Here is a 26,567-nt window from a genome sequence, read left to right on the forward strand (position 1 = left end):
CTTCTCTCCATTTGGCAACATCCTCCTGGGATCCACAGCTCCAACCCTCGTTCTCCGGTTGGGCTCACGACTCCCGGCCGCAGGTATAGCAGCTGGATGCCAGAGTCTTACCCAGCATTCCCTAGCAAGCATTTCATTGGCTGTGATTTGGCCACCTGATGTCCTTGACCAATCACTGAGACCTGGATCTGATTGGCTTGTATGGGTCACAAGGTCTACATTGCACCCTCAAACGGGATCCTGGGGTGGGAGGAGCCCTCTTCTGAGGAAAATTGGGTTGTGGTGCCCGGAAAAGGGTGAGTGGGTTGGTTGCTGGGTAGCCAGAAGGGCAGACAGTGGCTGTGATCTCTAACCCAGGCATCACCTTTGTCCCACCAGCCTAAGATTCACGGTGGCACGTAGTGCCCCAGAGATTGGAACCCAGGCCCGAGAGAGCCAGCCAGTCTTTCTCTCCCGGTCTCCTGTAGGTCTCCTTGCTTGAGCTTTTGATTTTGTCATCTCCCTGTGATCATCATGGTGCCTACAAAGAGAAGCTCCAATGAGCAACTGCGGTGAGCTCCTGATGCCTTCCTGGTACCCTTTCAAAGAGAAGCTGTTGGATGATGGAGTTGGGAGGAAGGGAGTCCTGCAAAGTCTGGAGTTCTCTGGTCTGGAAACTGCTAGAGGTGGCTGGCTGTGATTAGGGCCACAGGCAAAAGGGTCAGCGATTTTAGCAGATGACATTGAACCCAGGAGTCTTTGGCTGTGGACTAGTCCAGTGTCCACAGACTGTGACGGAGACCCAGTTTTTTGCCACTCTCCCCCCTCCAATCTTTCTTACTGTCAAAACCCCCCCCTCCAATCTTTCTTACTGTCAAAAACCACGATTTGGGCAATTATTGATCTAGCTAAAAAATGATTTCTAGCCTTCTTTGAGGCTGTGGCAACAATGTGACAGAGTCGTGGATTATGACATGTAATAGGGGTAGTTGGGTGCGGCTTCTGGGGAAACCGTTTAATAAGCTGAACGAACCATTTTGTCTTGTTCCGTTTCTTCCTGCCCAAAACACGGATGTGATGGCAACGTACAGGAATTCTTATTCCAATACTGTTGTCCATATTTAATGTTATCAGACTTCTCTTTTTGCCAGGGTGATGGATGTGACATGACATCACATACTGCTTTTATTTTCACTTCCTTGATCACCATGAGGTTGTGGTGTCTGTCCTGGTTCTTTTTATTTTGACTTTTTGTATTTTTGGCTCATTTTTTCCACTTTTCTTCTTGATTTTTATGGATTTTATTTGGATCCATAAATTCCTGGATCCAAATCCTCTGTCACTAATAAGCACTGCATATAACTTCTCCCTTTCTATAGCTGGTCTTTTCATTTTCCTGTGGTAATTTTGGTTATACTAAAGTTTTGTTTTTTTTTTTTACATGTATCAATCTTTTCATATTTGTGCTTTTTGTGTTGGTTTAATACTTTTTTCTTTTACCTTAGTGTCATAAAGGTATTCTCTTAGGTTTTATTTTAAAATTGTGTGGATTCTCCTTGCATATTTTACTCTTTGAATCGACTGAAATTTATTTATCTTTGTGAGGAAAAGGTTTATTTTGCTTTCTTTTATAAAGTCACTTACCCCGGATTCATGTATTAAAAGCTTTTTCTTTGTTTCCTTTTTCTACAGATGTATTCTTATTGTGTCCATAAAATTTGTGTCTCTATTCTGTCCTGTCAATTTGTTCGTGCACTAATACTAAAACAGTTTAATTTCAGAAGTTGTAATCTTCATTTCTGACATGCCCTTTTTGCAGTCTCCTCTTCTCTCCTTACCTCTTTCTCCTTCTCTTCCTTGCCTTTGTTTTTTTCAAGACTGTCTTTCTATTTTTAGCACCTTAATCATTCACATAAATTTTAGGATCACTGTCAAATTTCATGAAATAGCCTCTTGGAGTTTTCATTACATTTGCTTTGAAGACAAACTGATCTGAGTAGAATTGTCATGTTTACAGGGTTGAGTTTTCCTATTCATGAACAGGGCATATCTCTTAATTTATTTTATTTAGTGCTTCCTTTGTATCTTTCAATGAAGATTTATAATTTTTTCCATAAAGGTTTTACATATTTTTTTTATATATGTTCCTAGGTGCTGGTCATTATTTGATGCTCTTTTGAAATATTTTTTTTTTTTTTTGGCCCGGGCTGGGTTTGAACCCGCCACCTCAGGCATATGGGACTGGTGCCCTACTCCTTGAGCCACAGGCACCGCCCCCTCTTTTGAAATCTTATCTTTTAAGAGTTTGTTGTTGTTGTGAATAGGAATATAATTGAATCTCGTAGGCTTTGTTAGAAGAAAATAATTTTTAGTGACTAATGGCAAATAGGTATAGTTAAAAGTCAACAGACCACTAGAACTAAAAAAAATTCAAGCAAGAACAAAACAAAACAAAAAAGCAGGAAAGGAGAAACATTGCAGAATATAAAATAGAGAAGATAAAGATGCCTAAATCTAACTATATAAAATTTGTATAAATGCTAATGAATTTAACCTGCCATTAAAAGAGAGAGGGAGAAGACCCAATCTCTGTCAATAAGAGGCACAGTTTACATACAAAGAGACAGATAGATTGAAAATAAGTATGTGGAAAATGATATAGAATGCAAACAGTAAGCATCAGAAAGCTGAAGTGGTTATATTGAACTCAAGTAAAATAGACTTCTAGACAAAGTATAATATATAACACTGATATAAAGAGTAATCTTTCTTTCTTTCTTTCTTTCTTTTTAGAGAGACAGAGTCTCACTTTGTCACCCTTGGTAGAGTGCCGTGGCCTCACAGCTCACAGCAACCTCCAGCTCCTGGGATTCTCTTGCCTCAGCCTCCCGAGTAGCTGGGACCACAGGCGCCCGCCACAACGCCCGGCTATTTTTGTTGCAGTTTGGCTGGGGCCGGGTTTGAACCCACTACCCTCAGTATATGGGGCTGGTGCCCTACTCACTGAGCCACAGGCACTGCCCTAAAGAGTAATATTTCATAATAATGAAATAAAAATAGATCTAATCAATTATTCAGTAACTAGCAAAAGCACACCATGGAGAAGCTATAGTAGTCCAAATACATCTGTTGATGGATCTTCAACATGAATGAAGAAAAATTTGACAAAATTGCATGGAGGGGAGCAAAAAGCAAGTCCATAAACATAATTGGACATTTTAGCAACTCTCCCTCAGCAATCGATAGAACAACTAGGCAGAAACTCAGAGAAGACATGGAAAATCTGTGTACCAATATTGATCACCTTGGTTGCAGTGACACTTAGAAAAGTCTACATCAAAAGACAGAATACACACTTCCCCCACATATTCTTTATGATAGACAATATACCGGGCCATAAATAAAAAATGTAATTCTCATCTTTATCTCTGTGTACATATTGTGTGTTTTTTCTCTGGCTGCTTTTAATATCTCCTCTTTATTATGTGTTTGATTATAATATGCCTTGGTGTAGGTGTCATTACATTTATTCTGCTTGGGGTTCATTAGGCTTCTTGGGTCTGTGGGTTTGTAGTTTCCATTATACTTGGAAAAATTTTAGCCATCATTTCTTCACATATATATTTTTTATTATTAAATCATAGCTGTGTACATTAATGCAATCATGGGGCACCATACACTGGCTTTATAGACCGTTTGACACATTTTCATCACACTGGTTAACATAGCCTTCCTGGCATTTTCTTAGTTATTATGTTAAGACATTTACATTCTACATTTACTAAGTTTCACATATACCCTCCTTTCACATATACCAATCACCCTCCCTCTGCCCACCTGCCCCCTCCTCCACTCCTTTTCCCCCTTCCCCCTATTCTCAGGTTATAACTGGGTTATAGCTTTCATGTGAAAGCCATAAATTAGTTTCATAGTAGGGCTGAGTACATTGGATACTTTCTCTTCTATTCTTGGGATACTTTACTAAGAAGAATATGTTCCAGCTCCATCCATGTAAACATGAAAGAGGTAAAGTCTCCATCTTTCTTTAAGGCTGCATAATATTCCATGGTGTACATATTCCACAATTTATTAATCCATTCCATGTGGGCTTCTTCCATGACTTAGCAATTATGAATTGGGCTGCAATAAACATTCTGGTACAAATATCTTTGTTATAATGTGATTTTTGGTCTTCTGGGTATATACCTAGTAGAAGAATTATAGGATTGAATGGCAGATCTATTTTTAGATCTCTAAGTGTTCTCCAAACATGTTTCCAAAAGGAATGTATTGATTTGCATTTCCACCAGCAGTGTATAAGTGTTCCCTTTTCTCCACATCCACGCCAACATCTCTGGTCTTGGGATTTTGTGATATGGGCTAATCTTACTGGAGTTAGATGATATCTCAAAGTAGTTTTGATTTGCATTTCTCTGATGATTAAATATGATGAGCATTTTTTCATATGTCTGTAGGCCATGCGCCTGTCTTCAGAGAAGTTTCTCTTCAAGTCCCTTGCCCAGCCTGTGATGGGATCACTTGTTCTTTTCTTGCTTATACATTTGAGTTCTCTGTGGATTCTGGTTATTAAAGCTTTGTTGGAGACATAACCTGCAAATATCTTCTCCCATTCTGAGGGCTGTCTGCTTGCTTTACTTACTGTGTTCTTGGCTGTGCAGAAGCTTTTTAGTTTGATCAGGTCCCAGTAGTGTATTTTTGAAGCTGCTTCAGTTGCCCGGGGGGGGGGGGGGTCCTCCTCATAAAGTACTTGCCCAGACCGATTTCTTCAAGCGTTTTCCCTGCACTCTCTTCTAGTATTTTTATAGTTTCATGTCTTAAGTTTAAATCTTTAATCCAGTGAGTCTATCTTAGTTAATGGTGAAAGGTGTGGGTCCAGTTTCAGTCTTCTACAGATCGCCAGCCAGTTTACCCAGCACCATTTGTTAAATAGGGAATCTTTTCCCCACTGAATGTTTTTAATTGGCTTGTCAAAGATCAAATAACAGTAAGTAGCTGGATTCATCTCTTGGTTCTCTATTCTGTTCCAGACATCTACTTCTCTGTTTTTGTGCCATTACCATGCTGTTTTGATCACTATCGATTTATAGTATAGTCTGAGGTCTGGTAGCGTGATTCCTCCTGCTTTGTTTTTATTTCTGAGTAATGTTTTGGCTATTCAAGTTTTTTTCTGATTCCATATAAAACGAAGTATTATTTTTTCAAGAGCTTTAAAGTATGACAGTGGAGCTTTAATAGGGATTGCATAAAGTTGTATATTGCTTTGGGTAGTATGGACATTTTAACAATGTTGGTTCTTCCCAGCCATGAGCATGGTATGTTTTTCCATTTGTTAACATTTTCAGCTATTTCTTTTCTTAGAGTTTCATAGTTCTCTTTATAGAGATCTTTCACGTCCTTTGTTAGATAAACTCCCAAATATTTCTTTTTTTTGTGTGATTATCAGATTAACTTATTACTAAGGGTATAGACTTCAATACTGTTGATATTTAAATTAATAGTAATATTTATTCCTTCTTATTATCCACTCCCCCCTTCTTAAGATTTTCTTTTTTTTTTTTATTAAATCATAGCTGTGTACATTGATATGATCATGGGGCATCTAAACTCCCAAATATTTCATCTTCTTTGGCACTACTGTGAATGGAATAGAGTCCTTAACCGTTTTTTTCAGCTTGACTATTGTTGGTATATATAAAGGCTACCAATTTATGAATGTTGATTTTGTCACCTGAGATGCTGCTGTATTCCTTGATCACTTCTAAGAGTTTTGTAGTAGAATCCCTGGTGTTTTCCAGATATACAATCATATTATCTGCGAAGAGCAAAAGTTTGATCTCTTCTGACCCTATATAGCTACCCTTGATTGCCTTTTCTTCCCTAATTGTGGTGGCTAAAACTTCCATTACAATGTTAAAGAGCAATGGAGACAATGGGCAGCCTTGTCTGGTTCCTGATCTGCATAGAAAAGATTTCAATTTAACTCCATTCAATATGATATTGGCTGTGGGTTTGCTGTAGATGGCCTCTATCAGTTTAAGAAATGTCCCCTCTATACCAATTTTCTTAAGTGTTCTGATCATGAAGGGATGCTGGATATTATCAAAAGCTTTTTCTGCATCAATTGAGAGAATTATATGGTCTTTGGTTTTAATTTGTTTATGTGCTGAATTATACTTATAGATTTACGTATATTGAACCAGCCTTGAGACTCTGGGATAAAACTGACTTGGTCATGATGTATAATTTGTTTGATGTGTTGCTGGATTATGTTTGTTAGGATCTTGTTGAATATTTTTGCTTCTATATTCATTAGTGATATTGGTCTATAATTTTCTTTTCTTGTTGGGTCTTTTCCTGGTTTGGGGATCAGGGTGATGTTTGCTTCATAGAATGTGTTGGGTAGTCTTCTTTCATTTTCTACATTTTGGAACAGGTTGAGTAATATAGGTACTAGTTCCTCTTTAAAGGTTTGCTAGAATTCTGATGTGAAGCCATCTGGTCCCGGGCTTTTCTTTTTAGGGAGATTTTGTGTGGTTGATTCTATTTAAGAACTTGATATTGGCCTGTTCAACATTTCCACTTGATTCTGGCTAAGTCTTGGAAGGTGACGTGCTTCCAAGTATTGGTCAATTTCCTTTAGATTTTCATCTTTCTGAGAATAAAGTTTCTTGTAATATTCATTAAGGATGTTTTGAATTTCTGAGGAGTCTGTTATTTCGTCTTTGTCATTTCAGACTGATGACATTAGAAATTGTATTCTTTTTTTCCTGGTTAGGTTAGCCAAAGGTTTATCTATTTCATTGACCTTTTCAAAAACCCAACTTTATGATTTATTGATCTGTTCTATAATTCTTTTGTTTTCAATTTCATTTAATTCTGCTCTAATTTTGGTTATTTCATTTCTTCTACTGGGTTTGGGGTTGGAATGTTCTTCCTTTTCCAGTTGCTTGAGATGTCCCATTAAGTTGTTAACGTCCTCTCTTTCCATTCTCTTGAGGAAGGCTTGCAGTGCTATAAATTTCCCTCTTAGGACTGCCTTTGCGGTATCCCAGAGGTTCTGATAATTTGTGTCTTCATTGTCGTTTTGTTCCAAAAATTTGGCAATTTCCTTCTTAATCTCATCTCTGACCCAGCTATCATTCAGCATAAGGTTATTTAGCTTCCATGTTTTTGTATGAGTATGCAGATTCCTGTTGTTACTGAGTTCAACTTTTATTCCATGGTGGTTGGAGAACATGCAAGGAATAATTTCTACTCCTTTAAATTTACTGAGGTCAGACTTGTGACCTAAGATGTGATCGATTTTGGAGTATGTTCCGTGGGCTGATGAGAAGTATGTGTATTCAGTTTTGTTGGGATGAAATGTCATGTAGATGTCTGCTAAATCCAAATGTTGGATGGTTAGGTTTAAATCTAAAATTTCTTTGCTCAGCTTCTTATTGGAGGATCGATCCAACACTGCCAAAGGTGTGTTGAAATCTCCAACTACTATGGAGCTGGAGGAAATCAAGTTGCTCATGTCTGTTAGAGTTTCTTTTATGAATTGAGGTGCATTCTGGTTGGGTGCATAGATATTAATAATTGAAATCTCATCATATTGCGTATTACCCTTAACAAATATGAAGTGACCCTTCTTATCCTTCCTTACTTTTGTTGGTTTAAAGCCTATTGTATCTGCAAATAGAATTGCAACACCTGCTTTTTTCTGATTACTGTTTGCTTGAAATATGGATGACCATCCTTTCACCCTGAGTCTATATTTATCTTTTAAGGTAAGATGTGACTCTTGTATGCAGCAAATATCTGGCCTGAGTTTTTGTATCCAGTCAGCTAACCTGTGCCTCTTTAGAGGACAGTTTAAGCCGTTCACGTTAATGGAGAATATTGATAAGTCTGGTAAAATTTTGGGTATCGAGTTTTTCGAAAGTCCAGTGGACATTTTTAATCCTTTCACCACTGTGGAAGTTGGAGTTTGATCAAAAGTTTCTGAGTGAGTTTACTTTTGTGGTAAAGGATTGGGCTGGTCATTATGGAGGATAGATCTGAGAATATCCTGAAGAGCTGGTTTGGTTATGGCAAATTTCTTCAACATATGAATGTCATTAAAGTATTTAATTTCTCCATCATAAATGAAACTCAGTTTAGCTGGATACAGGATCCGGGGTTGAAAGTTATTTTGCTTTAGGAGATTCAAAGTCAATGACCACCCTCTTCTGGCTTGAAAGGTTTCAGCAGAGAGATCTGCAGTTATTCTAATATTCTTGCCCTTGTAGGTGATGGTTTTCTTTCATCTGGCTGCTTTCAGAATTTTCTTCTTCATATTAACTTTAGTGAAGTTAATTATGATATGCCTGGGGGATGTCTTATTCGGATTGAGTTATGCTGGGGTTCTGAAATCTGAATTTCAGAATCTCTTGGCATGTCTGGAAAATTCTCTTTCATAATTTCATGGAAAAGGGCCTCTGTGCCTTGCGAGGCCACTTCATCACTTTCAGGGATTCCAATGAGGTGGATATTAGCCTTCTTCGAATTATCCCAGAGCTCTCTGAGAGAATGATCCATTTTTGCTCTCCATTTCTCTTCCTCTTTGAGAGTTTGGGAGTATTCAAAGGCTTTGTCTTCAATGTCAGAAATCCTTTCTTCTGCTTGCTCCACTCTGTTACTGAGGGCTTATACTGTATTTTTCAGATCTTTGAGGGCTGCAAATTCTTGCTTCAGGGAGTCAAAATCTTTGGTGGTTTTGTCTTTAAATTCATTAAATTCTTGAGACAACTTTTGAATTTCTCCTCAAATTTCTAATTCTGACTTTTGCATTGCTCCCCGAATTTCTAATTCCAAGTTTTCCTCCATTCTATTAATCTTGTTTGCAATCCAAATTCTGAATTCAATTTCTGACATCTTGGCCAGCTGTTTATGAATGGGATCTTCAGTTACATCTGCCATATCTTTCCTTGGGGGGGTTTATCTATTCTGGTTATTCATGTTACCAGAGTTTTTCCGCTGATTCCACCCCATGATTGTTTTACACTGTTTGATTTTTCCCCTGGAGCTTTGTTGAGGACCCATACGGTGCTATGGCCTGAGAAACTGGGGACCTGTTTGGTGTAGTGGGGCTAAGTGGTTTTGTCTTATTTTCAGCTGGTCTCTGTTCAACCCTAGTGAAACAGTTACTCTGGGTTGAAGTCTCAGCTGTGGAGAAATACCAGCAATTAAATCACCCTGCCTCCCACTGGCAACAATTGGAAAAGGAAAATCAAACCTTCCTATAACCACACACCCAGGGCACCACCTGAATAGTCCTCGGGCGATTGGCTTAGTTCAAAAGGTCCAAATCAATTGTCTCAGTCAGCACCTGTCTCAGGTGGGAGAGTTTAAAAGGTCTCTGGCAACTGGATAGCAGGGGTCTGGTGACTACTCAGATATGGCTTGCTCTGGTGCTCTGTGGGAGTCAGAAGGACCCACCCAGCAAATAGATCAGTCTGGGAAGGTTGATGCCTCCTTCCCCACCTTGCACCTCTGTCACATCCAGTAACTGATAGCCCTGCAGGGCTGTGACCCAGTTGCCTGTAGTGAAGATACTCCAAGGGTTTGAACCTGCTTGAATCACAAGGAAATCTATTTCTGTTCGGCCAGGCTGCTGTGCTCTACCTCTATCTAGCAGGGGGAGGTGAGGCCTGGCAACCTCGGGCACTTGATGGAGGCTGGGGGGTGTTCACTCAGTTCCAGCCCCACCCCTGATTGATGTTACTGACAGAACAGAACAGAACAACTTTGCGGGAATTTGTTTCTGGCCCTGCTAAATTCCCCTGCAGAAGAGAAGATGTTTTGAGTTCCCAGAGCCTGCACCTCAGGCCCTGTCTTTGCTCCTGCAGGTTTGTATTCAGTTAGCTGTCAGTTCTAGCCACCTGTCTTCCTTTGTCTATAGGCTGACGATCCCCTGAGGGCCGGGTGCATTTAGGCTCAGTAAAGCAGTCCTCTGGGTCAGCCCTGCCCTGGGAACTTCCCGGCTCTGCGCATGCATTTCTAGTCCCTGTGCTCCACCCAGGCCGGTACCACCTCAGGCATACCCTTTACTCATGGGGCCTGCGTTTCTGTCCCAGATCTGTTCTGTGGTGGTTGCCACCTGAGTAGATGCCCGACCTCCTCTGGTTGCCCAGGGAGACAGGGGGTGTGGTTTCAGAAAATCCGGGAGTGAGCCCTTTTGTTGCCAAAAGACAGCTGCTGCTCTGCACCTCGGGGCACTGCCACTCCGGTATAGTTCCCTCTCAGCCCACCATCCTCTCCTCACTCCCATGCCGCAGAGTCAGCACTGACCAGCTGCAGTTTAGGCCCTGTCCACACCCCTCGAGAAATCACCCAAGAATCTGGACTCCTGGGGGACAGGCCTCCAGACCTCAGAGTGAGAGTGGAGGGGAGTGCTGGGAGCTCAGATTTGCAGGTAGAGAATATATACAGTTTTATGCCTGGCAGGAGAATGCCGTGGCACCCTAGTAGGGGAGGTAGGTCCAGTTTTTAGGGGGTCTGTCCCATGGAGTGTAGTGGGAGGACGTTTGAACTCTGCTCCTTTGTTTGTGGGGCACTCTGAGCCGTTCTCATGGGGGACGCGGACTCCTGTCCGCTTGGTGATGGATTTTGTACCTTTTGTTTGTATCCTTGTGGTCGCAGCTCGCCTCAGTGGGGTTGATGTGTGTTCTTCAACCTTCTGTCTTGGTGCAGCTCTAATCCACCAGGTTACTTGCTAAATTTCTGTCCTTTAACTCTCTTTCTGGACGGGAGCCTCTGTGGAAAGGTGCCTTCAGTCAGCCATCTTGTCTCCACCCCTTCTTCACATATTTTTTTCTGTTCTCTTTGTATCAGTCATCTTTTGCTGTATAAATATTTACCCCAAAACTTAGTGGCTTAAAACAATAAGAATGTTATGTCACAGAGTTTTTGTGTGTCAGGAATCTGGGAGAAGCTGAGCTGGGAACCTCTCGCTCAAGGTCTTTCCTGATAAAGCTAAAATCCAGATGCTGAGTAGGGCTACAGTCATATTAAAATATCAGCTCTTTGCCATGTGGGCCTCTTCAGAGGGCTGCTTGAGTGCTCTTATGACATGGCAGTGGCTTCTTCTAGAATGGGTGGTTTAAGAGAGAATAAGACAGAAGCCACTTGTCTTTTATGACCTCACTCTCCTTTCTAGAACTTTAATTTGATCAAGTTGGAAGTCAGTTGATAGTGTTACATCATCTGTACTCCTCTTTATTTCCTAATTGTCCTACCAATTAGTGAGAGAGAAGTGTGGGAATTTTCAACTAAAATTATGGATTTGATTTATATTGTTTTTCGGTTGTGTCAGTTTTTGCTTAGTGTATTTTTAATTCTCTTACTGAATGCATACTCATTTGTGATGGTCATATCTTGGTTAACAGACTTTGGCATTATGAAACATCCTTCTTTATATCTTTTTCCATCCTTTTACTTTAAACCTATTTGCATGTTTGTATCTAATGTGGGTTTCTTGTAATCATGTATTTGGGTCTTGATCTTTTGTTCAGTCTGATAATATCTAGGCAGAATTGTGACTGTGACTTAAATTTCCTCTGAGTCAATTTGTCTTGTATCATACTTTTTCAGGACATCCAGCGGGTATGTCACCTTCAAATCATTATCTTGAATTAATCCTCTGTAGTCAGCAGGGAGTCTGACTTCCATTTTACAGATGAGGATGATGGGACTTCAAGGGGAAGGGAAGAGCCAAAGTCCACTCCCATGGCTGAAGCAAGACTTTCTGGCTCCAGATCAGCTCTCCCTTGTCCATACCAAAGATGCAGCCGTGGGGAAGGAAGATGACACTGAACTGACACTGTGGACTGAGAAGGAGACTCTGGTTTCCCATGATTTCTTTATTCTTTACAAAAAAGGATGAATTCATATAGGCCATTCTGTATTCAGATTGGATTGGTCAGGAACTATGCAGCCAACCACATCAGAGAGTATTATTTTCCCTTTTCTTGTTGAAGTGACTTTTTCAGAAACTATAGGAGGTAGGTTTGTTCTAGAATTACTTGTCAGCTTGTGTTCATTGTTAAAGAAAAAAAAATCTTGTAAACCTCTTCCCACATTTTCAGTGATAGCAGAATAAGTACAATTGAAAGAGGTATGGGATTTTTGTTTTTTTAAAAAACCCTCACAGCCCTCTGCCTGGTGTAAGGCTGACAGAGGGCAAAAGAGAAACAGCCTGAGCAGGAGGTGTAATGTCAAAGCTGTGTCCTGCCTGAGTGTGCAGCTCATTGGGCCCCATCTGGAGTCTCTCCCCAGCCCACAGAGCACCTCCCCAACTGGTCTGGAGGTGGGTGGGTGGGGAGGGCTCCTTTCCCAGGTCACTTGATATGCTCTCTCCTGCTTCTGCTGCCCACCATTGCTGGCTCAGGTTAGCCCTGGAAACCATTCCCATGTCTGTGAATGACATGCTTCATCTGGCCAGAGAAATTAGGAGGGGATGTGCGCCTCTGTGGGGTTTAACAATCAAATACCTGGAGCATTTCAATTCTCAAGTGCCTCCTTATTGGGGAAATGAACCCCTGCAAGGCACAGTGGTGCGCCAAGGTGAGCATCTCTCTGGGTGCCCCAGAGGTGATAGAGACAATGTTTCATGTGGCCACTGAGGCTCGGGCCTGAGAAATGTGTCAGCACTGTCCCAAGACACTGTGACAGTGGAGATAAGGGAGGCTGCAGGGTCAGAAACAAGACTCAGAGGCAGCCCTGAACCAGCACCCACAAGGTTCCTACTATGTGCTACTACAGGAAGCAGCTTTGCTGTAGGATTAGTTGGTAAATTGTACCTTGTGTTAAAAAAGGAAAGAACACCCTGTAAATATCTTGCTACCTCTTTGATGTGGCAGGATGTGGCATGGCATGGGATAACATGGGCCAAGTTTTTTCACATATGATCGCATGGGCTCATCTCAAGTTAGGCTGTAAGGATCTCGTTGTCTCCATTTTAGAGTGTGTGAAACTGAGGTTTGACATCCCTGCAGGCACAGTTGCAAGGGAAGTTCTCTTAGAGGGAGTCTGTGTCTTAATGCCACATGGGGATGGGGGTGAGGCCTGGGGAATTTCCCATGGGTGGAAATAGTGAACACCCCTTTGGCAGTAGGCTAGCCCAAGACCTGTCTGGAGCACAGCAAATGGCCCAGGGAGAATGCACCACTGGGTTTGGGGAGAGGAGTCCCTGAATACAGTGGGCTGGGTCAGGGGTGGAGCTTGGAATCCCAGCCAAATGTATGGCTAGCGTTGGAGGCCATGGGAGCATGCACCTGCTGGTTTCTGACATGGGTGACATGGCCTGCTGTATTTTATGAAGATCAGCTATGTTGTAGCTCCACGGAGCTGGGGAGGACTCAGAGATGTCTTCCTGCATGCTTATTTTTCAGATAAAGAAACTGAAGCTGGGGTGGGGGAGTGGGGAGCTGTCCAGAAGTATAGAGTGAGTTTGTGGCTAGTCCCGGTTCTCATATTCTCATGGACAACATCCTTAACTTGGGAGTGACATTGAACCTCAGCTTGGCCCAGACATATGACTTTTCTGAGCAGTGGTAGAATTTGCAGGGTCAGAACATGTACAGTGGGGGCGGGGCAGGGTCTGAGTTGGGGTTTACACATGGGCACCTTCTCTCACTTCTGTAAAACTGGGGATTTTACCAGTTCCAAAAGGCTGTTGGGGGTAGAAGCTGACTCAGTCCCTGTTCCACATTCTCTTAAAGATCCAACAGAAACCCTTGTCTTGCAATGAGGCCTCTATGTCTTCAATCACAGGACTGAGCACCTCCATCTGGGGATGTCTGCAATTGCAGGTTTCAAAAGCCTGAATTTAGGGCCAGGAATTACTGTTTTCCAAAATCCTTTTCTTCTGCCCACTCTCTGTCTCCCTTCCAGCAGAATGTTCAGGCTGCTTCTTTAGATGTCAGGTATGGACCTGCTTCTATGGCCAAGCCTTAGGGGCCTGCCTTTGGAGAGGGGAAACTGGAGGTATCTTTGGGGGCTGGGCCCCTGGGTATTTGCAGGAGGCATCAACAGATTATCAGTAAGGATAATGAATTTCAAGCTGTAGACCCCTCATTTGCATAGGTCCCTTGCACAGTTCAGCACAAACTTCCTGTGCCTGCACCTCAGGGTGCTCCTGGGCTGTTGGTGGGGCTGTGTGCTGGCCCCTGAAACCATTTGCCCAAGTGAACCTCACAGAACATCCATACTGTCTCTCTTGACCCCAAGAGAAAGACTGGGAGGAGTTACTGCTATGTCTCCTGTTCAGGGCCACCAGGAACCAGGCTTCATTGCTCCTTCCTTCCTTCCTTCCTTCCCTCCCTCCCTCCTTCCTTCCTTCCTTCTTTCCACAGGAAGGCCCTGTGTCCTTCCTTCCTTCCTTCCTTCCTTCCTTCCTTCCTTCCACAGGAAGGCCCTGTGTCCTTCCTTCCTCCCTCCCTCGCTCCTTCCTTCCTTCCTTCCACAGGAAGGCCCTGTGTCCGTCCGTCCGTCCTTCCTTCCTTCCTTCCTTCCTTCCTCCCTCCCTCCTTCCATCCTTCCTTCCTTCCACAGGAAGGCCCTGTGTCCTTCCTTCCTTCCTCCCTCCTTCCCTCCTTCCTTCCTTCCTTCCTTCCTTCCTTCCTTCCACAGGAAGGCCCTGTGTCCGTCCGTCCGTCCTTCCTTCCTTCCTTCCTTCCTCCCTCCCTCCTTCCCTCCTTCCATCCTTCCTTCCTTCCACAGGAAGGCCTTGTGTCCTTCCTTCCTCCCTCCCTCCCTCCCTCCTTCCCTCCTTCCTTCCTTCCTTCCTTCCTTCCTTCCTTCCTTCCTTCCTTCCTTCCTTCCTTCCTTCCTTCCACAGGAAGGCCCTGTGTCCTTCCTTCCTCCCTCCCTCCCTCCCTCCCTCCTTCCTTCCTTCCTTCCACAGGAAGGCCCTGTGTCCTTCCTTCCTCCCTTCCTCCCTCCCTCCTTCCCTCCTTCCTTCCTTCCTTCCTTCCTTCCTTCCTTCCACAGGAAGGCCCTGTGTCCGTCCGTCCGTCCTTCCTTCCTTCCTTCCTTCCTCCCTCCCTCCTTCCCTCCTTCCATCCTTCCTTCCTTCCACAGGAAGGCCCTGTGTCCTTCCTTCCTCCCTCCCTCCCTCCCTCCTTCCCTCCTTCCTTCCTTCCTTCCTTCCTTCCTTCCTTCCTTCCTTCCACAGGAAGGCCCTGTGTCCTTCCTTCCTCCCTCCCTCCCTCCCTCCCTCCTTCCTTCCTTCCTTCCTTCCACAGGAAGGCCTTGTGTCCTTCCTTCCTTCCTCCCTCCCTCCCTCCCTCCTTCCTTCCTTCCTTCCTTCCTTCCATAGGAAGGCCCTGTGTCCGTCCGTCCTTCCTCCCTCCCTCCCTCCCTCCTTCCTTCCTTCCTTCCTTCCTCCTCTGGTCCTGGCTGAGGTGAAAAGGGCCTGGCTGAGGTGGCCAGCTGCCCATCTATGCTCATGGAGGGCATGAGTGATGTCAAAGAAGTGATACCCCTTCCTGGAAAAAAAGCTCAGAGCACATTTCACATATGGCCCTGACAATAAAGAGCCCTGCAATTGAAAAGAACTTTCTTAAGCTGCCCCAAATAAATACATTTTTTTTTTTTTTGCTATTTTAAAGATACATTTATTTGAAGTACTTGGAAGGTGGAGTTGATACGACATGCTACACACCCCTGCATGTTAGTGAGTGAGTAACGTGAGTCCACGTCTTGTAATAAATACATTTTTTTAAAAGTAATAAACACATTTTAAACAAATGGGTGGAAAGGCGGCAGCATCTTTTATTCTTTGTGTGGGAAATCATCTCACAAAGAAATTGTTGAACAAAGAGGTCATCCAAGAGTGGGTAGCCCGAAAGGTAGGACTAAGGTGTCCTAGAGGAGACTGGGGGTTATTAATCATGGAATCGTGGCTTGTTTTCTGCCTTTGGTGTTGATGGTTTGGTTAGCTTTTTACAGATTTGTCATTTGTTGTGATTTCTTTGTCACTATTTTTGTACTTAATTTCCATTTTAAATTTGGTGTTCTTGTTCTCAAACTGGCCCTCCCTATTGCATTAGTATTTAGCTCCCCAAGTCCAGGCCTCTGCTAGTCCCCAGCCTCGCTGTTTGCTCAGAATCAAGCTGTTTCCCTTCAGCTTTGAATCAGGACCTGCGGTGGAGACTGAGGCTGGGAATTACTGCTCTTCCTGCAAGGGGATCTGCTTCAGAGAGGATTTCCCATCTCCCAGAAAGGATGAAAGCTGTTGCAGGTATTCAATTCCCTGACCACAGGGTGTGTGAGGCTCTCAAGTCCCCACAGAGGCCTCTGGGGAAAGAGGGAGGGATGGAAGGAGGCAGAGGGGCAGGGGAGGGCCCTGGGAAAGACCAGATGGAAGAGCAGGTGGGCAGGTGAGGTGGGCTCGGGGATGCCCCCCTGCCCCTTCCCCAGGGATCTCCAGGCCCCACCCCTGTCCAGCCCAAAAGAAGATGCTGGATGAATCTGGCCTTGTGTGGCTTTGCTGGCCTTATGAGGGCTGACTTGTTCCCCTGAGCAGGAGGTAGGCAGGCTGCTTCGTGACAGCAGTTCCCTGACACTTGGGGCACCTGGGTGTCCTTATGATGTGGCCCCCTGCACACACATGCAAGGGTTACCACATGCCAAAAGGGGGATATAGGTCATGGGGAGAGTAGGGAACTCTCAGCCCATGGAATCCAGGCCTTGTCCAATAACCGGCGTCTCTCTGGCATTGTTGGCTCCGGGAATGTGTCTGTAGATGAATTTTAACATCCTGCTTAGCTCGATGTCTCTAAAAATTCCAATCAGATACCTTTTAAGAGAAACATAGGAAAGGTCATTTTAGTATTTGTCCATCCATCCACCCATCATTCATCCATCCAACATCCATCCATCCATCCAACATCCATCCATCCACCCATTATCCATCCATCATCCACCCATCATCTATCCATCCAACATCCATCCATCCATTCACCCATTATTGATCCATTATCCATATATCCACTCATTATCCATCCAACAAACCATTATCCATTTATCCATCCATCCATCCATCCATCCATCCATCCATCCATTCATCGTCCATCAATCCATCCATCTACTCATTATCCATTCATCATCCACCCATCTATCCATCCAACATTCATCCATCCATCCACTCGTTATCCATCCAACAAACCATTATTCATCCATCCATCCATCCACCCATCAATCCATCCAACATTCATCCATCCATCCACTCGTTATCCATCCAACAAACCATTATCCATCCATCCATCCATCCATTCATCCCATCCATCCATCATCCATCTATCCATCCATCTACTCATTATCCATTCATCATCCACCCATCTATCCATCCAACATCCATCCATCCATCCACCTATTATCCATCCATCATCCATCATCCATCCATCCACCGATTATCCATCCATCATCCATCTATCCATCTATCTACTCATTATCCATCCATCATCCACCCATCATCTATCCATCCAATATCCATCCATCCACCCATTATTGATCCATTGTCCATCTATCCACTCATTATCCATCCAACAACCCATTATCCATCCATGCATCTATCCATCCAACCAATTGATGCTTGTTGAACCACAGATAATGCTGAAACAAACTCTGGCTTCTAGTTGGGGACATAGGTGAGTCAGACATGGCTCTGCATGGTTCTTAGGGCCATTTCTGAAGAAAGATCAGGGAAGAAACAATTATAACAGGTCAGGATCCATTCTCTGGTTGAGGCCAGTTCATGTAAACCCCAAGGAACACTTAACTCAGCCTGAGATAGAGCTAGGAAGGCTTTGCAAAGGAGTGGGCCACCTTTGCTTCAGCCTGCAGGGCCAGGTGCGGGGTGTGGTAATTAGTCCCAAAGGATGTCCACGTCCCTCAGCTCCTGGAATTCATACCCTGTGCAATGTCCTTTCATTTTGGGCTGTGTGAGGGAGAAGGCAGAGGTGATAAAGTGCAGCTAGGCTGTAAAAAAGGGGCATTGAGCTTTGCTTTGGCCTTACGCATTCCTGTCTGAGGGATGCCAGCTGCCATGACACAGGGATGCTCAGGGGGCCCAGTGGTGAGGTACGGAGCACTGCCCCCAACAGCTGGTACCAGCTCAGCAGCCTTGTGAGGGAGCCACCTTGGAAGCAGATCCTTTGTCCTGGTCATACCTTCAGTAGGTGCTAATACCTACCTGCAACCTCATGAGACACCCTCAACCAGCACTGCCCAGCCCCTCCCACATCCTGATCCACAGAAACTGGGAGGTAACAAAGGCCTATTGCTGTTTCAGCCCTGCATTTGGGATAAGTTGCTATGCGCAACAGGTAACTAACACATGGGGCATGGAGAAAAGACCCAGGATACCCTGGTGTAGTCACCACAGGAACAGGGCAGGGCTAAGGCTGGGGAGGACTTCTGTGCAGAGCTCGGGGCTCTGCCACTCAGCCCTGGGCAAGCTGCCACACCATCATCTTTCCTTTATTGAAGGTCCCTCTGTGCAGAGGGTCATTTGTTCCAGAAAGCAGTCCCGACCACATCTTGGATCAGGCTGGGCCATGTACTTCCATGGAATCCCCAGCCCATGGCTGTACTACTTGTTAGTTGGCACCGCGGCAGTCCAGCTGACTATACGTCTCCAGTAGAGGACCATGAGCTGGTGGTGAAGGGTGAGTGAGGGAAGGGTAACAAAGACGTCCATCCTGCTAACCACTGAGACCCTTGCACCCAGCACAGGTCCTGGCATGTAGTGTTACTGGGTGGGCACAAGACCAGCTACCATCTGCTTGCCCCTCTTGGCTTTGGAGTAGGAGTCTCCAGAATCCTCATATTAGAGCTCACCCAGGAAGGAGGACCTTCTGTGTGGTGTGACTATGGCCCCCACCCTGCTGGGTGTGACCCCTCTCAGGCCTGTTCTGTCCTCCTGGCAAGAGATCAGGTTGCCACGAGTGGTGTTCACAGGAGCCAGAGTTCAGGTGGAGGGTGCTCCAGAAGGTGTCCTCTACGCCTTCAAAGGGTCTTTATTGGGGGCCCAATCTCCTGGTGTGACCCCTCTGTTGGGGGAAAGGGCAATGAAGCAGCAAGAGGAAGCAGCAAGTGGGGGGCCAGGGTGTTGGGGGTGGGGTGTGCTGGAGCAGGATGGGGAGCATCCAGGCAGCATCTGAGGGTGGGCCCTGTATGTACCTGGCGCAACGCATAGTATGAGCAGAGGGCCTAAGGCACGAGTTTGCTCTGTGTGTGGAAGGGACAGCAAGGGGGCTGGCGTGGCTGGGGCAGAGTGAGGAAGCGGCACTTGGGTATGGTCAGGAGGCAGGGTCAAGGTCCTCCCCAGTGGACCAGGGAGGGCCTTGTGAAGATGTGTCTGGAAAACTGCTTGCTCCAGGTGTGGGAGCTTATCCAAACAGTTCCACGTTCCCAGCTCTCTGACACAGTGTGGATGCTTTGGGGACATCTGTCAGCTTGGGGACTGAAGCAAGAACCCCAGTAGGAAGACACGCTGTCTGCCCAGCCATAGCGGGCAGGCTGCTGTATCTCATCCTTCCTGGGTGGCGTTCCTTCGGCTTCCTCAGCCTGGGCTTTGGGCTCTTCTGCCTCTGGCCACAGCTCCTCGTCTGGCCAGCCCCACCTCGGAGGCTGGACTTCCCCTCTCGCGCCACAGTGCCAGGGTCTGGGCTGCCGCCGCCCTCTCCTCAAATGCCCTTCCTGGATGCTCCGCCCAGTGACAGCCTTCTTCTCCTTTGGGGCTGAGCTCAGGGCACCTCCTCTGTGACACTTCCCAATGCTCCAGCACGTGCAGTGGCAGATCTGTTCCTGCCCCAGAGTTCCTGCCACACTCAGTTTCTGATGAGGTGTCCTCGTCATTCTTATCTTTGTCCCTTTGTAAGTAACATGTAGTTTTCCTTTGGCTACTTTATTGAGGTACAGCTCGTCTACTGTGGAGTCCATCCCTTGTAGCGTGCAGCTGTGTCCACTCTGACATGCACCTGGATTGTTTAACTGCTTACACAGTCACAGTACAGAACATTTCCATCACCCCTCAGGATGCCCCACCCCTACCCTCAGCTCCTAGAAACCACTTGTATTAGTCTGCTCGGGTGGCTGTAACAGAATATCCCAGACTGGGGCTTAGACGTTAAACAACAGAAGTTTATATTCTCTAGTTCTGGAGAAGCGCGATGTGTCGTCAGAGTTGGTGTCTGGGGAGTCCACTCTTCCTGGCCTGAAGAAGAGGAACTTCTTGTTATGTTCTCACATGAGGAAGAGAGAGAGAGAAGTAGAAAGAGAGGGAGGAGAGAGAAAGGAAGGGAGCGAGGGAGGGAGGGAGACAGAGGTGGAGAGAGAGGAATATTTGGTATCTTCTTATAAGGACACTTGTCCTATCCGATTATCAGATTAGGGCCCCACCACTCTATGACCTCATTTAACCTTAATTACCTCCTAAAAGTCTTATATCCAAATACAGACGCTCTTCTACTTACAATGCGGCTACCCCCATAAGTCTAAAATATCGTTAAGTAAAAAATGCATTTAACACTGGTGACGTGGCAGAAGGCACTCAACTTTCCATGGTTCAGCTCGTGGTTTTTTAACTGTATGATGGTGCAAAAGCAACCCACATTCAGTGGAAACTGTAACCCCATTGTGAGTTCTAAGGAGCTTCTTGACTTAAGATGGACTTACGTCTCAATAAACCCATTGTGAAGTCAAAAATTGTAAGTCCAACCAGCATCAGATGGGGACTGCATGTGCGGTCACGCTGGGAGTTAGGACTTCAGCGCATGACTCTACTGGGAGACACAATTCAGTTTAGTCCAACACTGAGCTAGTCTCTGTCCCCATAATTTTGCCTTTTTCAAAATGTCACAAAAATAAAATCATACAGTGTATAGCCTTTTTGAATTTGACTTTTTCTACTTGGCACAGTGTGTATCAAGATTTCCCCTACTGTATCAATATTTCATTTGTTTTTAATGCTAAATAGCATTCCGTGGTATAGCTGTACCACAGTTTTTATCTGTTGATGAGTCAAAGGACATTTGTATCGTTTCCAGGTTCTGACAATTTTGGATAAAGTCACACACAGAAAAAAATCCCCGTTCACATACATGCTTCTGCATGGACATAAGTATTTATTTTAAGTGAATACCTAGGTGGGATTTGGAGTCCTATGACAAATGTATACATTTAGAAGAAACTGTCAAATTGTTTTCCAAACTAAGAAAATGCCACGAAAGCTATGTTAACTAGTGTGATGAAAATGTGTCAAACGGTCTATGAACCAAGTGTATGGTGCCCCATGATCATACTAATGTACACAGCTATGATTTAATAAAAACAAAAAACAAACAAAAAAAAAACAATGTGGGAGACTCCCAGTTACCCTGCATCCTCAAAGCACTTGGTATTGGAAGTTCCCCCTGCCCAAATAAATGAATAGTCAGTTCTTATGTGGCCCATCTAAAGAAGTCTATAGTATTATCTCAATGAGGTTTTAATTTGCTTGTCTTAATGGCTGATGCTGATATTTTCATTTGCTTGTGTGCTGGCCAATTATCTTCCTCGGTGAAATGATTGTTCAAATATTTGGCTAATTTTTAACTGTGTAGTTTGTTTTGTTATTACTCAGTTTTCAGAGTTCTTTAAATATCTTCTGTATAAGTTCTTTATCAGATTTATGGTTCATAAATATTTTTTCCAGTATGTGGCTTATCTTCATTTAAAAAAGAGTACCTTTCAATAAATAGAAGTTTTTCATTTTGATGAAGTCTCATTTATCAGTTTCCTATTTTATAGATTTTCTTGTGTAAATCTTTTTCTAGATAGTGCTTTTGGTGTCCTATCAAAGACATTTTTGCCTAACTCGAGGTTAAAAGATTTAGTTCCTAGTTTTCTTCTAGAATTTTTATAACTTTGGATTTTATGTTTAGGCTTCTGATTCATTTTGAATTTCTTACATACGGGTGTTTATAATTTGCACCAAATCTGATGCATTACTGTATTTATTCAAATATTTTTATTATCTTTCTTTGCCTTTTTGTCTGGGACTCCATCAACATGGATATTGTACCACTTATCCATGGTGTAGTGTTGTGTAGGTCACTGAGTCTGTACTTACTTTTTTTTTTTTTACTTTCCTCTCTGTGCTTCTGTTTGGATAGTTTCAATATTGCTATGAATTTGAGTTCCCTGATTTTTTTATTCTTCAATATTTAGTACGCTAGTAAGTCTAGGCAGTGAAGTTTTCATCTCAGATATTGTATTTTTTATTTCCACGTGTTTCTATTATATAAAAGTTCTATTTTAAAATGCGTATCTTTAATTTTTTTTTATTATGGCCATGTTTTCCTTTCAATTCTTGAGCATACTCAAATAGCTATTTTAGAGTCATTGCCTGCTAATTCTACCATCTCTGTCACATCTGACCTTTTTTCTTTTGACTGGTTTTTCTCCTGGTTATGGGTCAAGTTTTGCTGTATGTTGGTATGTTTAGTGATTTTTGTTTAGGTGCTAGACATTATTTATGCCACGTCATTCTGAGTTTTGATGTTGTTGTCTTCCTTTACAGCGTGCTGAAATTTGTTTTGGTAGGCAGTAAATTTGTGGATCAGTTTAATCCTTTTTAATCTTGTTTAAAGCTTTTATAGGGCAGTTCTGGAGTAGCCCATATTGCTGGAGTAGTTTATCTCCATGACTGGGGCATCATCCTTCTGGATCTCCACTCCATGCTCCAGGTATTCAATGAAGTCTCTTTGCTCTGGCTGGTAGGAACTTGCATGTGTCTCAGCCATGGAACCCTGGCCGTCGTTCAGCTTACAGCTCTTCAGCAGTTGTGCTTTGCCTAGCCTTGTGTAGATTTAGTTTCCAATGAAAGACTCCGGGTTCTCTTGTGGATATTTTTGGAATTCTTTCTTTGTATAGTTCCTTCTGTTTTAGTGCCCTGCTCATAAATTCTAGTTGTGTTGACCACCCTAGGTACCTCTCTGTGTCTCTTCACCTTAGGAATACTACTGAACACCCTTCCCTGCGTTGTGGTCTGAGTTTCCCCCAGGCAGAAAGCAAGTGTGATTTTAGGGCTCAACTATGTTTTTCTCTTTTCTAGGGACCACAATCTTGATCTAGAAAAGAGTGATTTCATCCAATACCAGAAAAGAGTGATTTCATACATTTTGTTCATTTTCATAGGTTTTTTGTTTGCAGAAAGTCAGGTCTTATGTCACATTTCCCTTCTTGAGTGGCAGCTGAAATTCCACATTTAAATTTCTCCACCTAAGAAATGGGGGTGATAATATCTACCTCCTACAGCCATTGTGAGTGATACAATGAAATACACAGGTGTATTCCACCCTAATCTTACACACCTTCTCAGGTTACTTTCGCTGCTTCTTTCTCTCTCAGTTGACACCTGACCCTTGCTAGGTCACCACCCCATTTTCAGACTCTGGTGAAACACACTCTACAAGGCAAGGAGTCTAGCTTCCTGAACATTTTCTTCTGGGATGAAACAAACCGTAGGGTTAAACTTGACCCAAACAAAAGGAGACATGAGATGGAGCCAGGTTGATGAATCCTCCCGCTTCTCTCCCTTCAAGGGACTCTTCTAAGATTCAGAGGTGTGGAAACCCTTCTAAAGAGCCCCCACCCTGTCTCTTAAGAGCTAATTGTGAAGCTGTGGCCAGTGTAGACCATCTCCTTTTTCTCATCTTCCTCTGCCTTTCCCCGTCCTCACTGACTTGAGATCACTGCAAGAAGGTGTCAACATCTTACTCTTTCATCAGACTTTACTGCAAGAGAGCAAGTGAAGTGCTTAGCATAAGGGCTTGGACTTCCATGCATTACAAGAAAATTGTATCTTGTTCTTCTAATAAATGCAAGTGCCAAAGCTCTGCTCAGACTGCAGTCTTGGTAGTGGGGCATGTCTGTCTCCCTCAGTGGGAGGGGGAGATTTTCTTATTCAGCACCGTATGCCTTACCTATTGTGCAGTGCCAGGCACATAGTTGTGCTTGATCATTGTTTGTAATTTACTAGATTCTTCTCTTCCTCGATTTTCTAAAAGTGAACAACCAATATCTCTTAATTTTTTTGTCTGTTTTTCCTTAAGCTCATGAGGTTTATAGGTGACAGTGAGAAGAGATTGGCTTCCACTGCACAAAATGTCCCAGACGAAGTGAGGGTCCCATCTATAAAATCCAAGGGAATGGCTTCAACTTCTTTTTTAATCAAGACGCAGTGGAGAGTTCCTGTTGCAATAAACACTGCCTATGAGCTTAGCTGCAGGGACTGGTCGGAGGACCCTTTTTCTGTCTAAATCTTAGACTAGTAGAGTCAGCAGTAGGAAGGACCTAGTAATACTGACAAGGAGACGGGGTGTCAAGGTGGAATGTGGTGGGCTCCTCGTCCCCCTGCTTCTTCTCGTACCACGGATCCTAGCGTAGAAATACAAAATCCAGCTTTTCTGGTAGACATGTTGGAAATATCCTAACACCTGGGTGTCTGATCCCTGACTCACCTTTTCGTCCCGTGTGCCCAGCTGACCTTGGCAGACCTCTTCCCATTCTGTGGGGGAAGAACAGCAACACCAGCTCCTTCTTCTTCTGGGTCCCTCACAGTGGCCAAAGTGCTCCCCACCCCCCACTACTTTCTCTCCATTCCTCTGGAACTCAAGTCCCTCATCCCAGCCTGTACCTGGGTTTCTAATGCTCCAAACATCCATAAACTGAACAAATATTTATTGAAAACCTGATGTGTGCCAGGCCCTCGCTGGGTGCTGTGGCTTCAGCAGCCAGCAGGGCAGTTTGGGAATCTGGCTGGCTCACACCACTCCTCTGAGGACAAAGATTCGAGTAGCCACACCCATCTCAGCATGAGTCCTGGATGGTACTCAGCCCTGGTGTGGGCCTTGGGGATATTTAAACAAAAATTGTTTAAATATCTTTGATTCAGAGAATATTTCAGCAGATTGTGCATAGAGTGATCCACATTCTTCCTCCACACCCTGTCTCAGTTTCCCCTGTTACCACCATCTTGCCTTAGCAAAGCTTGTTTGTCACAATCAATGAGCCCGTATTGAGACATTATTATTACCTAAAGTTCATGGTTTATACTACGGCTCACACTTTGCATGGTACAATCTGTGGATTTTGAGCAATGAACAATGATGTCTACTCACATTATGGTGCCAGCAAAAGACTTCCACTACCCTGACAGTTCTCTGTGCTCCCCCGTCATCCCTCCCTTCTGCTGACCCCTGGGAACCACCAACCCTTTCACTGTCTGCATAGTTCATCTTTTCTAGCCTGTCGTGTAGGGGGGAATCACACCGCATGTAGCTTCTGCACCTTAGTTTCTTCCGCTTAGCAATGTCCCGTTAAGATGTCTCCTTGTCTTTTTGTTGCTTGTGAGCTCATTTCTTCTTATGACTAAATAATGTGGGAATTTTTTCTTGGGAGCCTCTCAGGCAGTTCTACTGTGGAGAGGGCCCGGTCCCAGCGTGGCCTAGGCAGGAGCGTCCATCCTGACCACACACCCTTCCCACTGGCTTTCCCTCCAGTGCAGCTGGTTGGCCTTGTGTTTTCTTATTCCCTGGTCTCAGCCCCCAGCCACACCTTGTGCCCCATGTCCCCATTGATGCTGTGCAATGCTCACCTGTCCTGTGGGCTGGGTCATCTGCTCTGGTACTTGGTGCTGCGCCTTGCCGTACCTCTCAGAGCCTCAGGGTGTCCGTCTGCACAGTGGGTCTAGGGCAGCTGCCAAACAGACTTCTTGTGAGGTTGTGGTTACAGGGTTTCTGCACATAGAGGAGAGCAGCCCAGTTCCTACCGTGTTCTCTCAGCTGCAGACCCGAGCCTGGCTCTTGTGTAGGGGTCCCCTCACGGGGCAACAGGGAGCCAGGGGACCTGGGGCGGCCCACGGGGAAGTGTGTGAATTGAAGGAGGCAGGGGCAGCTGAAGCAGCCTCACCCGAATTCTTGAATGCAGCTTCTTGACAGACTGATTGTGCAATTTTCCTTGCGTTCCTCCCGAGGAAACGTGGCTGCCCTCTCCGAGAAGGTGTGAGAGCTTCCCAGACACTGAAAGGGCCCTGCTGGGAAAATTAATTCTTCATTATTCTGTTCCTGAGGCTCTCACATTGGCCAAGAGCCCGGCACCAACAGACGCCCGCGCGGCACGGCTGACGCCGAGCTTCAGGTAGTCTCCGAGAGGATGTGTTCAAAAATGCAAATTCGGATCCATTCCCTGTCCCCTCTGGCTGGGACAAAGGGCTTGTTGTTGATGTGCGAGCTGGCCTTCTGGTATCCAAATATTTTACTGCTGAGGACACACGGGTTCACATCTGTCTGCATTGGACAGGCAGGGTTTTGTGCGGAGCTGGGGTTTGGGCAATTCCACGTCTGTGGTTTGTTGTCTATCTCTCCATCACCGTGACAAACACACCCAGACCTGCCACCTGCGGGTATGATTTCTGTGTGGGGTTATCAACCCCACTAGTTCCGAGGTGAGGGGCAGCAAAGTGGGGGAGGGGCTGTCGCCAGCCAGGACTGGTG

The sequence above is a fragment of the Nycticebus coucang genome, chromosome 14 (genome assembly GCF_027406575.1).
Source record: "Nycticebus coucang isolate mNycCou1 chromosome 14, mNycCou1.pri, whole genome shotgun sequence".
In the NCBI taxonomy this organism is placed as follows: Eukaryota; Metazoa; Chordata; class Mammalia; order Primates; family Lorisidae; genus Nycticebus; species Nycticebus coucang.